General features: G+C 45.5%; 1 protein-coding gene across 1 annotated transcript in view; it reads left to right on the plus strand.

Moving 5' to 3' along the window:
• The first annotated feature begins 2,010 nt into the window (after positions 1 to 2,010).
• The window catches only part of LOC115480714 (methyltransferase-like protein 24), a 61,674-nt gene continuing 51,517 nt past the window's right edge, over positions 2,011 to 12,167 (plus strand). Inside the window, exons 1-2 of the mRNA XM_030219574.1 lie at positions 2,011 to 2,069; positions 12,019 to 12,166. The gene's annotated coding sequence lies outside the window, so the exon portion shown is untranslated. The remainder of the gene's footprint in view (positions 2,070 to 12,018; position 12,167) is intronic.

Here is a 12,167-nt window from a genome sequence, read left to right on the forward strand (position 1 = left end):
AGAAAAGATAGGGAAGGAGCAAGCAAGGAGTGAATCAGGGGAGGTAATATGGCTTTCTGTATGTGAAGAGGCTAAGAATCTACCTGGATGCATCTTGAAATCAGTGGCGTAGCCACAGGTGGGCCTGGGTGGGCACATAGGGCTCAGGCCCGCCCAACAGTAGTATACATTTAGCGGTAGCTGGTGGGAAACCCAATCTCTACCAGCTGAAGACTTCCCCCTGATGGTAACGAACATACTGCTCTCCACGATACTGGCACCTACGCATGCTCAGTTTTCAGCGCATGTCTGCTGCAGACTGCCAAGGTAGAGAGAAGCATTTTTCTACCAGCTGAGATATTTTTTTGGTGCAGTGGAGAACACTTGGTGCCCACCCACTTCTTGCCTAGGCCCACCCAAAATCTGCTGTCTGGCTACGCCCCTGCTTGAAATAGGTATGTCTTCAGTTCAGTCTTAAACATATGTAAAGAATTCAAATGTCGCAAGGAAGCAGGGAAGAGAAGGTTCCATAGGTGTGGTCCTTAAACAGAAACAAATTGAAGCACAAGTGTGCTCATTAAAAACTTGTTTGTAAGTCGGTACAATGAGTAAATTCTGATCTTGTGAGCGAAGAGAGTGGAAGGGGGGTGTATTGCAACAGAAGGCGATAAAGGTAAAGGGGTTCCTCGGAAGAAAGGTTTGTTTCTTGAGCACTAACAATATCTTTTCTCTGTTTCTTCTCTCCTTCGGGGTATCCATGTCTAAATCCCTTTCACTGTTGACTCCCCATTTATCCTTTTTGAGTTATGACCTCCAGAATGGAACTACTACTACTTAACATTTCTAGAGCACTACTAGGGTTACGCAGCACTGTACAGTTTAGCAAAGAAGGACAGTCCCTGCTCAAAGGAGCTTACAATCTAAAGGACGAAATGTCTAGATTTCCTGAATAGAGGTATGGTGGTTAGGTGCCGAAGGCGACATTGAAGAGGTGGGCTTTGAGCAAGGATTTGAAGATGGGCAGGGAGGGGGCCTGGCGAATGGGCTCAGGGAGTAGCCTAATGGTTGGAGCAGGGTTCAATTTCCACTGTGGCTCCTTGTGATACTGGGCAAGTCACTTCATCCTCCATTGTGTGGACCCACTAGAAACAGGGAAAGTACCTGAATATCTAATATAATAATTTGCTAGGTGAACGTTCGAAAGTGTCTACCTGTTTCCGCAAGGGCGGGACCAGAGAGTTAGAGAGCAGAGAGAGCTGAGAGCGAGAGGGGGAGGGAGGGAAATGTACCACCTGTTAAAAAAACAAAAAACAAAAAAAAACAGTACCCCCCCCCCCCCATCAGGCCACTAGAGAACACATGTAAACATGGACAAAGTGGTGAGTTGGGGGGGAAGAGGGGGAGGGGGGACTGGAATTTGGAGGACGGACAGAGAGAAGGAGAGTGAGAGGGGGCCTGGAACTCAGGGGAGAGGGGAGGGAGGACGGCCTGGAAATCGGAGGGGAGGAAAGAGGGCAGTGGGACATGGAGGGGACAGAGGGAGAGAGCGAGGGGGGGGGGAACCTTGCGCCCGTTTCATTACAGGCCTTTTTTTTACTAGTAATAAATATAAACTGCATTGTTTGTACCACAGAGAGGCAGAATATCAAATCCATGACCCCTTACTGAAGGTGACCTTTGCACAGGCATGCTCATGTCCCATTTCCTGTTGAATCTGCCTCTGCTATAAATCCCAGTATCCATCTGGTTCTAGCAACCACTGTGTCCGTGAGATTATTAGACACTATCACCCCAAGTACTCGTGATCAGTGTACGTCAGCTCCTCATCCCTATCCCATACCATTCCTTTGGCTTTCTGCAACTAATGTGTGCCTTTGTACTTTTTTTGTACTGAATTTTACTCATCAAGCACTTTGACCACTCCAAGCTATTTTTAGATCACATCTCATTCTGTCTGCTCCCTCAGGGGTTTCTACTGTTGCAGATCTTAGTATCATCCACAAAAAGAGAAACTTTCCTTCTAACTTTTCCACAATATCACTTGCAAAGATATTGAACAGACATCTACTAATCACGGCTGTGTCCTCAGAGTGAGTTCCATTTATAACTTCTCTGTAATGTGTGTGGTTGACTGGGGAGGTTTTGTTTAGAAGTAGTTTTGGCAATAATGAAAAGGGTGATGTGTGTACTTGACAAAGGAGGATTTGTGTGATTATATGTTTTTGAATTGGCAATGGTGTAATTATCACATAACTAGTAAAAGAGGCCTGTTTCTGACAGAAATGAAACGGGTGCTAGCAAGGTTCCACGCCCCTCCCTCCCTACCTCCCTCTCTCTCTCTCCTATGAGTTCCATGCCCCCCTCCCCTTCGAGTTCCATGTCCCCCCCCCGTCCTCCGAGTTCCATGCCCCCCTACCTCCCTCCTTCCCTCCCTCTCCTCCGAGTTCCAGGACCCCTTCCCCTTCGAGTTTCATGTCCCCTGTCCTCTGAGTTCCAGACCCCTGCGCCTCCCTCCCTCTCTCCCCTCCAAGTGCAAGCATGACCTGTCCTCCGGCAGCCCTTCGCCTTCCAAAGTGCCAGCTGTAATTTAAAATTTTTTACCTCGGGGTCCAGCGTCAGCAGTGAAGGCGAGTGGCGCTTCAGACTGCCTTCCCATCTGTCTCAGCTCTGCCTCTGGTCCCGCCCTTGTTTCCTGTTTCCAGAAGGGCGGGACTAGAGGCAGAGCTACTTGCACTTGGAGGGGAGAGAGGGAGGGAGGCGCGGGGGTCTGGAACTCAGAGAACGGGGGGGGCATGGAACTCGAAGGGGAGGGGGTCCTGCAACTCAAAGGGGAGGGGGGCCTGTAATTCAGAGGGGAGGACAGGGAAGGAGGTAGGGGGCATGGAACTCGGAGGAGAGGGGGCATGGAACTCGGAGGGGAGGGGGCTGGAACTCAGAGGAGAGGGGGACCTGGAACTCGGAGGGAGGATACGGGGAGGGAGGGGGGCGATTCTCTACTCACCTCCAACGTTCTGTGGCTGGCTGGTGCTGGCTTCCCTTCCCTCTCACTGATCCGCCCTCTGATGTCATTGCCAGGGCAGACCAATGGGAAGTGTGTTACGAACCCAGGCATCCAGACGGAGGTGCAAATTATTATATAGGAATTATAGGATAGTGAATTTGGAGCACTGGAAGCGGTGGAGAGTAGCTGGGTTTTAGGCTCACTTTACTCAAGCAATCTCAACTCTTGGGAAAGAGTCTGTTCAAATATTTGTCTGCCCGCCCATCCATCCATAGAAATAGGTTTCGCATATGCAAACAAACCTATGTGTATCTGTGAAGGCAGAAGGCCGAAGAAGTGCAGAATGGAAAACAAGAAGGTGGTGGGAAAGTTGTACCCTGCCTCAAAGATGGGGGGGAGTCCATATTGCATGCTACAATATGTGACAGTCAGTGTACCAGAGGGGAGCTACCTACTCCTCTTACAGAAGAAATACAGGTAAGCCACAGCTGCAATGAAGAAACCTGCAGTGTGCAAGCAGTGAACTAACCCCCACTGGCAGATGCAATGAAAGGAATGCGGGGCATGGTGGTGGGGACCCAATCCCTACTTGCAGAAAAAATGAAGGCAGCCATAAATGCAGAAATGGAGTTTACAATTGGCCAGTGGGGGTCCTTCTGGTTTCCACTAACATAAGAAAATGGGGGGGGGGGGGGGGGGGGGGGGGGGAAAGAGTAGCAGCCATGGTGAAGATATTTTATTTCTTTATTTACTGCCTTTTTTAAGGAATTTACTCTAGGCGGTACAGTAAGAACAGATCAAACATGAGCAATAGGCAATTACGGCAGTAAAAATATTCAAATAACAATGCAAAGTATGGCATAGTAGACTACTTACAATGTCAACACAATACGTAACAGAACATTTTAATTGATAGTGATGGGTATAAGCAAAGATGGAACATATAGATAGGTAAGAGATTAAGAAGAGTTAGAAAATAAGGTGACTAATTTAAAGAAAGTTGCACATGAGGTCAGAGAGATGGTTAAATATTATCTCAGCTAGGGTCGGAGTGGCTAAACATGTCCTGCTGCAGCCGGAGTCACTCCTGTGTGAGTGAGACTAGCAGGTTAGTTACTTCTTCCAGACCTGGTTGAAGAGTCAAGCTTTCAGCTGCTTCCTGAAGTAGAGATAGTTATGGGAGGTGTTTATATTTGTTTGTTTATTCAAGTGTTTGATATACCCTTGCCAGAAGCTGATCAAAGCAGCTTACAATTACAGATTAGAAAAGGAACACCGTTTTATACATAGGACAGATATCACAATCACTCAGAAAAAGGCGAAATGATTCAGGACAAGATAAGACATAAGGAACTGACAAGCAGAGCACTTTCTAGACTCCCAAGCTTACCAGCTTCAACTGGCAGGATTTATTGACCCATAGGCCAGTTCATAAAAGTATGTTTTAAAACTGGACTTAAAGTTCACAAAAAGAAGGTTCTGGTCTAATGTATTATTTTGATCATTTGTTCCACAGCCTTGGGCTAAGTAAAAGAAAGCTGAATGTTGCCTGCTGTCATAATGGGCTTTTCTTAGCAGAGGGATGTGTCAAGCGATGACCGACTGTGTGGGAGTGTGTGCTGGGGATTCAAAACCCTTTGGGAGCTGGCTGGGTGCTGAAAAAAAAAGTGGAGACAACGCTCAGGAGAAGGGGAAAAGAAAGAGGGGGAGGTAGGATGAAAGAAAGGATAGGAACTGGGGCAAATGCAAGGGCAGGTGAGAGAGGAGGTAGAGAAGGAGAGAGAGAGAGCGAGAGAGAGAGAGGGAGAGGCAGGCAGGCAGGCAGGCAGGCAGTGGAGAGGAATAAGAACCTCCCACCCCCACTAGATAGAACCCTCCTACTATCCCTCACACTCCTCACACCTGCACAGCCTTACTAAAGTCATCTATTTACACATAAATGTATATAGTAGCACTCTCGGACATACACTGTTCACATATATTACCAGTCAGAACACACAGCCCCTGCAATTGTACCAAGACACATTTTTGAGTTGAGCCCCCCCCCCCCCATACAGATATGCCTGTGTTTGTGAGCAGAGGACAGGGTATCATACCATTTTATCATACTCTAGAATTCATTGCCAGAGAATGTGGTAAAGGCAGTTAGCTTAGCAAGGTTTAAAAAAAGAAAAGTTTGGACAGCTTCCTAACGGAAAAGTCCATAGACCATTATTAAATTTGGCTTGGGGAAAATCCACTGCTTATTTCTGGGATAAGCAGCATGAAATGTATTGAACTTTTTTTTTTTTTTTTTTTTTTTTGGGGGGGGGGGGATCTTGCCAGGTGGATTGGCCACTGTTGGAAACAGGTTGCTGGGCTTGATGGACCTTTGGTCTGTCCCAGTATGGCAATATCTATGTACTTAGGATTTGGAATGGAATCTTGCTAGTCTTTGGGGTTCTAAATGGAATGTTGCTACACTTTGAAATTCGGAATGGAATCTTGTTATTCTTTAGAATTCCAGAATCTTGCTAGTTTTTGGGGTTCTACATGGAATGTTGCTACACTTTGAAATTCGGAATGGAATCTTGTTATTCTTTAGAATTCTAGAATCTTGCTACTCTTTGGGCTTCTACATGGAATGTTGCTATTCTTTGTTTTTCTGCCAGGTACTTGTGACCTGGATTGGCCACTGTTGGAAACAGGATGCTGGGCTTGATGGACCTTTGGTCTGTCCCAGTATGGCAATATCTATGTACTTAGGATTCGGAATGGAATCTTGCTAGTCTTTGGGGTTCTAAATGGAATGTTGCTACACTTTGAAATTCGGAATGGAATCTTGTTATTCTTTTGAATTCCAGAATCTTGCTAGTCTTTGGGTTCTACATGGAATGTTGCTACTATTTGGGTTTCTGCCAGGTACTTATGACCTGGATTGGCCACTGTTGGAAACAAGATGCTGGGCTTGATGGACCTTTGGTCTGTTGCAGTGTGGCAATACTTGTGTACTTTTTGAATGTACATGTGTTCCTTTGCTGAGGGTAGAAATGGATTTGGCAAGCACCACTTTATCTTTTTATTTTTTTTTGGTAGTAAAATCATTCCTAAATGAGCAGGATGTCCTTAAATTCTCTTCATTCCTATTTCTGGATCTTACCTTCTCGTTGACCACATCGAACTGCATGCAAAGAGAACACTATGCACAGGGACAGAAGTGCTCAGTGACCAATACTGCAGACGTCCACTCAGATCTTGTACATCTTAGCATGGGAGAACAATAGGCTAAACCCAGGGTTCGGATCCCACCAATGTTCCTTGTGATCATGGGCAAGTTGCTTAATGCTTCGTCTTAGGTCTAAACTTAGGGGCCCTTTTACTAAGCCATGTAAGCGTCTACGTGCACCCAATGGACGCCAAAATGGAGTTACCGCCTGACTACCGCATGGCTCTTGTAGTGGTTTCATTTTTGGCGCACGTTCGATACGCGCATCTGAAAAATATGTTTTTAAATTTTCGGGCGCATGTATGCATGCCAACTGGCATTTGGCAGGTGTAGGTCATTACCGCCCAGCCGCCCAGTTACTGTGTGAGTCTTTACTGCTGGGTCCATGGCTGGTGGTAAGATCTCAGACCCATAAAATGGAAGCGCAACAATTTTCATTTTGTTGCATGTCCGTTTTCGTCAAAAATTTTAAAAAGGCCTTTTTTTTTTTACAGGCGCGCTAAAAAAATGGATCGGCGCGTGCCCAAAACCTGCGCCTACACTACCGCAAGCCATATTTTAGCGCACCTTTGTAAAAGGACCCCAAAGATCGTAAGCTCTCCAAGGACAAGGAATTACCCAATGCATGTGATCATTACTCACCTTGAGCTTCTGCTGAACAGACATGAGCTAAATCCATTTGGAGAAGACTGCAAGCATTACTATGACAGTCTGACAGGGTGGGAGGATGAGGGTGGGTAGGAGGTATGCATGGGGACATCAAAGCATATGCTTGAATGTTTTCACTTATATACACTGTCAGCTAGCACATTTGCTTATTTCCGATCTGACGAAGAAGGGCAACCTTCGAAAGCTAATCAAGAAATGTATTAAGTTATGTCCAATAAAAAAGGTATCATCTTATTTTCTTTTCCATGTTTTATTTTGTTTGATTTCTATTGATAACAAAAATAGGGAGGAAGAGACCTCATAATGACCAAGATCAACAATTTTTAGGTTCTCTTGAATTGCGGCCACTTTTAATGTGATCGGTCAACAAGTAGTAAATTGGTCATGAAAAACCTCCCAAGGAAAAAAAAATCTTGTTTAGTAGATGCAAAAATATACAAAACTCTAATTTTTCTTTTCCATGTTTTATTTTGTTTGATTTCTATTGATAACCTTAAGAGTGGACTAACACGGCTACCACACTCCTCTACTTGAGAAGACTGCAGCAATCCCATTACCAAGCCCCAATATCATCAGCTGACTTATCCGATTCAGATAACACTTGTAAAATTGTCATGCCATAAAAAAAGGGAAAAAATTAACAGTATCACACATTACTTAAGCTGTGCCTTTTCTGTTACCGTCTGCATGAAAGAAGAAGATGATCTATCCATTCCTTTCCTTATCATAGTTCTTCGCTCTCACAAGTCTGTGTTTTGTGTCCTTCATCTCTCTTCTCATCCTTTTTTCTTTGCAGTCAGGGAACACGAAGTTTCTTTTTAAGGCCATTTACTGCTTGAGGTGATGTTGGAAAAGCTTAAGAAGCTTCCTGCCTGGATTATAAGCGCTGCCAGGGTTCTAAATAAGTAGAGCTATGGTCTCATGGAAAATATAAGACCTTATTTTTTTCACACTCCTGGTCTAAGTACACACACTTGTAATGAAACATGTTCAGGAGAAATCCTGCCTCTTTGGCACAAATGTCTCTGCTTAGCTTTCTGAGGCCCCCTCCCCCCCCCCCCCCCCAATCTGCTTTCTGAAACTGGTGCTCAAGGCAGGATCCAATGGTGTCATAAAATTATTCCCTCTATTGTATCTTTTCTATAAATTGGGAGCTTGTGACAGCTGGTTGGATAAAAACTGCACAGACCTGATTGGGCTGGATTAACATTATATTGGGCCCTAGGCAGATATGCTTCTGGGCTGCTAACATAGACCCCCCATTTCTTTCTTTTTTTTAATTCCCCCCCCCCCCCCATCACCACCACCACCACCACCACCACCACCACCACCACCACAATCTTTGTTCATGGTCTCCCTCCCACACTTCACCACTCCAGAAGTAGCTTGGGGAAAGCAGCAGCAGGTTGTGAGTGAGCATAGGGACCAGGGCGTAGCTGTGGGGCCACGGGGGCATGGGCCCCCACAGATTTAGTCCTGGCCCCCTCTACTTTTTGACCCCCCATTGACCCTCCCCTGCCACTTTCGACCCGCCACCGCAAGGTACCTTTGTAACCCCTGCCAGCCTTAGTCTTCTTCAGCGCCGGTTTCTGGTGCATTCGCTGATCTGCGCTGTGAGTCCTGACTTCCAGCACGTCCATGTTGGATGTCAGGACTCACAGCACAGATCAGCGAACGTGTCGGAGACCGGTGCTGAAGAAGACTAAGGTTGGTGGGGGTTGGGGACCCCCACCAGCAAAGGTACCCGGCAGGTCGGGGAGGGTCAGCGGCTGGGAGAGGTGAGCTAAAATGTGGCTCCCCCCCACCTTGGGCTCTGGACCCCCCCTCCTGCTGAGGTCTGGCTACACCCCTGATAGGGACTAGCCATCCACGTGCTCTGAGTGGTGTGATTTAGTGGTAGATCAGTGGGCTGAGGACCAGGGCAACTGGCAAGTAATTTTCACCTCTAGCACAAAGGACAGATGGCAAGAGTGGACCACCTCAAAGAGTTAGATTTACAAGCAACATGCCCGAGATATAAATCTATAATGATTTGAAGCATCTAAAAGACTTCCCAAATGGAAGAACCAAGAGAAAATAGGTATTTAGCTTTCTTAGATACTTAGACGCTTCTTATTTGCTTATTTCCGATCTGACGAAGAAGGGCAACCTTCGAAAGCTAATCAAGAAATGTATTAAGTTATGTCCAATAAAAAAGGTATCATCTTATTTTCTTCCATGTTTTATTTTGTTTGATTTCTATTGATAACCTTAGATACTTCTGAAAGGATGTAGATAGTAATAGGATTCTTTTCCAAAAGAATTTTGCCACAGTTACCTGGATAATCTCCCCAGGCTGTATGTAGTATCTTAGGGTTACTGTTGTTACCAGTGGACCTCTCCAACCTGCGTTTTCAAAGAGAAACTATTTATATGACCCTTGCCCCACCTGAGAAATGCATAAGAAGGCGTGCACTATTTAGATTTACCTCGCACCTTTTTCAGTAGTAGTAGCTCAAGGTGAGTTATATTCAGGTAAACTAGATATTTCCCTGCCCCCCTGGAGGGCTCAAAATCTAAAGGATCCTTTTACTAATCTGCATTGAATACTAGTGGGTGCCCGGGGCGGATAGCCGCTGCACACCCCCTTCTGGATGCTGCATCGTCCATCCTGGTGCATCACTCCAATTCCCTCCCCCCCCCCCCCCCCCCGGGTGCATTGCTCTTACCTCCTAGGGGGTGCTGGGAGCAGCTGCACAGCTATCGGCTCTGCTGGTTCCCTGCTCCTTCTGCCCCAAAACAGGAAGTAACATCAGAGAGAGCAGGGAACCAGAAGGAGCCCACAGCCATGCGGCTGCTCCCTGCACCCCCCCTTGCAGCATGCACACAGGGTGGACTGCCCCCACTACGCCACTGTGCGTGCCTAGTGAAGCATAAAATGGCATACCACGAGCTGTGCTCAGGTGTCCTGCAGTAACTGTCAAATTAGTGCATGCTAAACCAGGTGCTAAAAAATATTTCTTGGGGGGAGGGGGTGTTCCTGTGCTGAACAGCACATACACATTAGCCCATGGCAACTGGTTAATGCAGGATTAGCACATGAGCCCTGACCGCCTACACAACAGGTGCTAATAGCAACATTAATGCAAGGCCAATACAAGAAAAAAACCAAAAAGAAAATCATGACTGCAGTTAAATGGCCTGAGCGAGCAGGAAGAACCCATGCAAGGGCCCGCTAAGGACAATTTGTGTCGCAATGTAGTCTAAAGACCCCTAAGTTTGTACCTGAGGCAATGGAGGGTTCCGGGAGCAGCAGTAGGATTTGCACTGGGCTTCTTTGGTTGTCAGCCTGGTGCTCTCGTGCTCTGCAGACCCACGTGCACTCTTCTGGAGTTATGCAGCTGCTTGCTGGGTCACAAGTTCCCTCAGTGAGTGCCTCTCCCACCCAAACTCGCTCATTGCCATATAAAGTTCTACAGTTGCTGCTAAGTCTGGCTACCCCCCATCCCCCCACCTCCATCGCTATGACTAGAGGTGCCTTCTAGCAGGGGTGTGCATTGATCAGCATGCATTCAATTCACTTGAGTGCCTAAAAAAACTGTTCATAAGAGTACGTAAGTAATGCCACACTGGGAAAAGACCAAAGGTCCATCGAGCCCAGCATCCTGTCCACGACAGCGGCCAATCCAGGCCAAGGACACCTGGCAAGCTTCCCAAACGTACAAACATTCTATGCATCTTATTCCCGAAATTGTGGATTTTTCCCAAGTCCATTTAGTAGTGGTTTATGGCTTTGTCCTTTAGGAAACCGTCTAACCCCTTTTTAAACTCTGCCAAGCTAACCGCCTTCACCACGTTCTCCGGCAACGAATTCCAGAGTTTAATTACGCGTTGGATGAAGAAATATTTTCTCCGATTTGTTTTAAATTTACTACACTGCAGTTTCATCGCATGCCCCCTAGTCCTAGTATTTTTGGAAAGCGTGAACAGATGCTTCACATCCACCTGTTCCACTCCACTCATTATTTTATATACCTCTATCATGTCTCCCCTCAGCCGTCTCTTCTCCAAGCTGAAAAGCCCTAGCCTCCTTAGTCTTTCTTCATAGGGAAGTCGTCCCATCCCCGCTATCATTTTAGTCGCCCTTCGCTGCACCTTTTCCAATTCTACTATATCTGTTGTGTGCAATTTGCTTGTATGCATGCATATCTAGGTATTAACTGAGTATAACTGATTTGCATGTGCAAAAAAAAACATGTATGTGTTCATATAAGGGGCAATTCTATAACTGGAGCTAAAAGTTAGGCACTAGCCCTGAGATTCCATATAGTGTGACTTAAGTGGCGCGTGCAAATCCGGTCATATTCCGAATTTGCGTGTGGACCTTAATTAACGAGCCAATCAGTGCCAGTAATTGCCAATTAACAAGTAACTGTTGACACCAATTGGCATTAAATATTTACGTACACAACTAACTGTATTCTGTAATGGGATGCGTATAAATTCTATGCCACGTCATTGAAAATGGGGTGTGACCATGGGCGTGGAATGGGCGAGTCATATGCATTTCTAAAATCTATGCATGTGGTTATAGAATACGCCCAGTCTGTTCCTAATTTAGGTGTCAGCATGTATACCAATAACTGCCTGTAACTACATTTAGTCTCGTGGATGGGCGATTGGCATATTCTATAAACCGCATGGAAAATTAGGCATATTCTATAAAGTATACCTAAATTTAGGCATACTTTATAGAATTCACCTAGGCGTCTTTTTTTTCAGTGCCAATTTTTTTAGGTATGATGTACAGAATCTAGTCCTAAGCTTGTATTCAATAACGGCAAAGTTGCACATCAAATTTTTATTTTTATTTGTTTATTTGTTGCATTTGTATCCCACATTTTCCCACCTATTTGCAGGCTCAATGTGGCTTACATGATACCGTGATGGTGATCGCCAGTTCCGGTATGAGAAATACAGAGTGGTACATTGGGTAGTCAGGAGGGAAGGATTAAGTAAAAATCTTTTACTACCTAAGTCTGCAGGTGTGTTTTGAAAGACTGTACGTAGGTAGCAGGTTTAAAAGTTTAAAAAGGAATCCATTATATCTATATTTGTGTGTGTGTGTGTATTATATATATATATTTATGTATTTATTTATTTATTGTTTGTGTTTTTTGTCTAGTGCCATGACTGAGGAACACATTTTCACTGGCTTTGAATCTGGAGAAGCTGATCCATACCCTGCCTAGTCATGTTTCTGTGATACCACAATCTGTATAACAGCTGTGCCTGACCTTTAGTGCATCCCTGAACTGGATGTGTGGCCAGTGG

This window comes from Microcaecilia unicolor, chromosome 11 (assembly GCF_901765095.1).
Source record: "Microcaecilia unicolor chromosome 11, aMicUni1.1, whole genome shotgun sequence".
In the NCBI taxonomy this organism is placed as follows: Eukaryota; Metazoa; Chordata; class Amphibia; order Gymnophiona; family Siphonopidae; genus Microcaecilia; species Microcaecilia unicolor.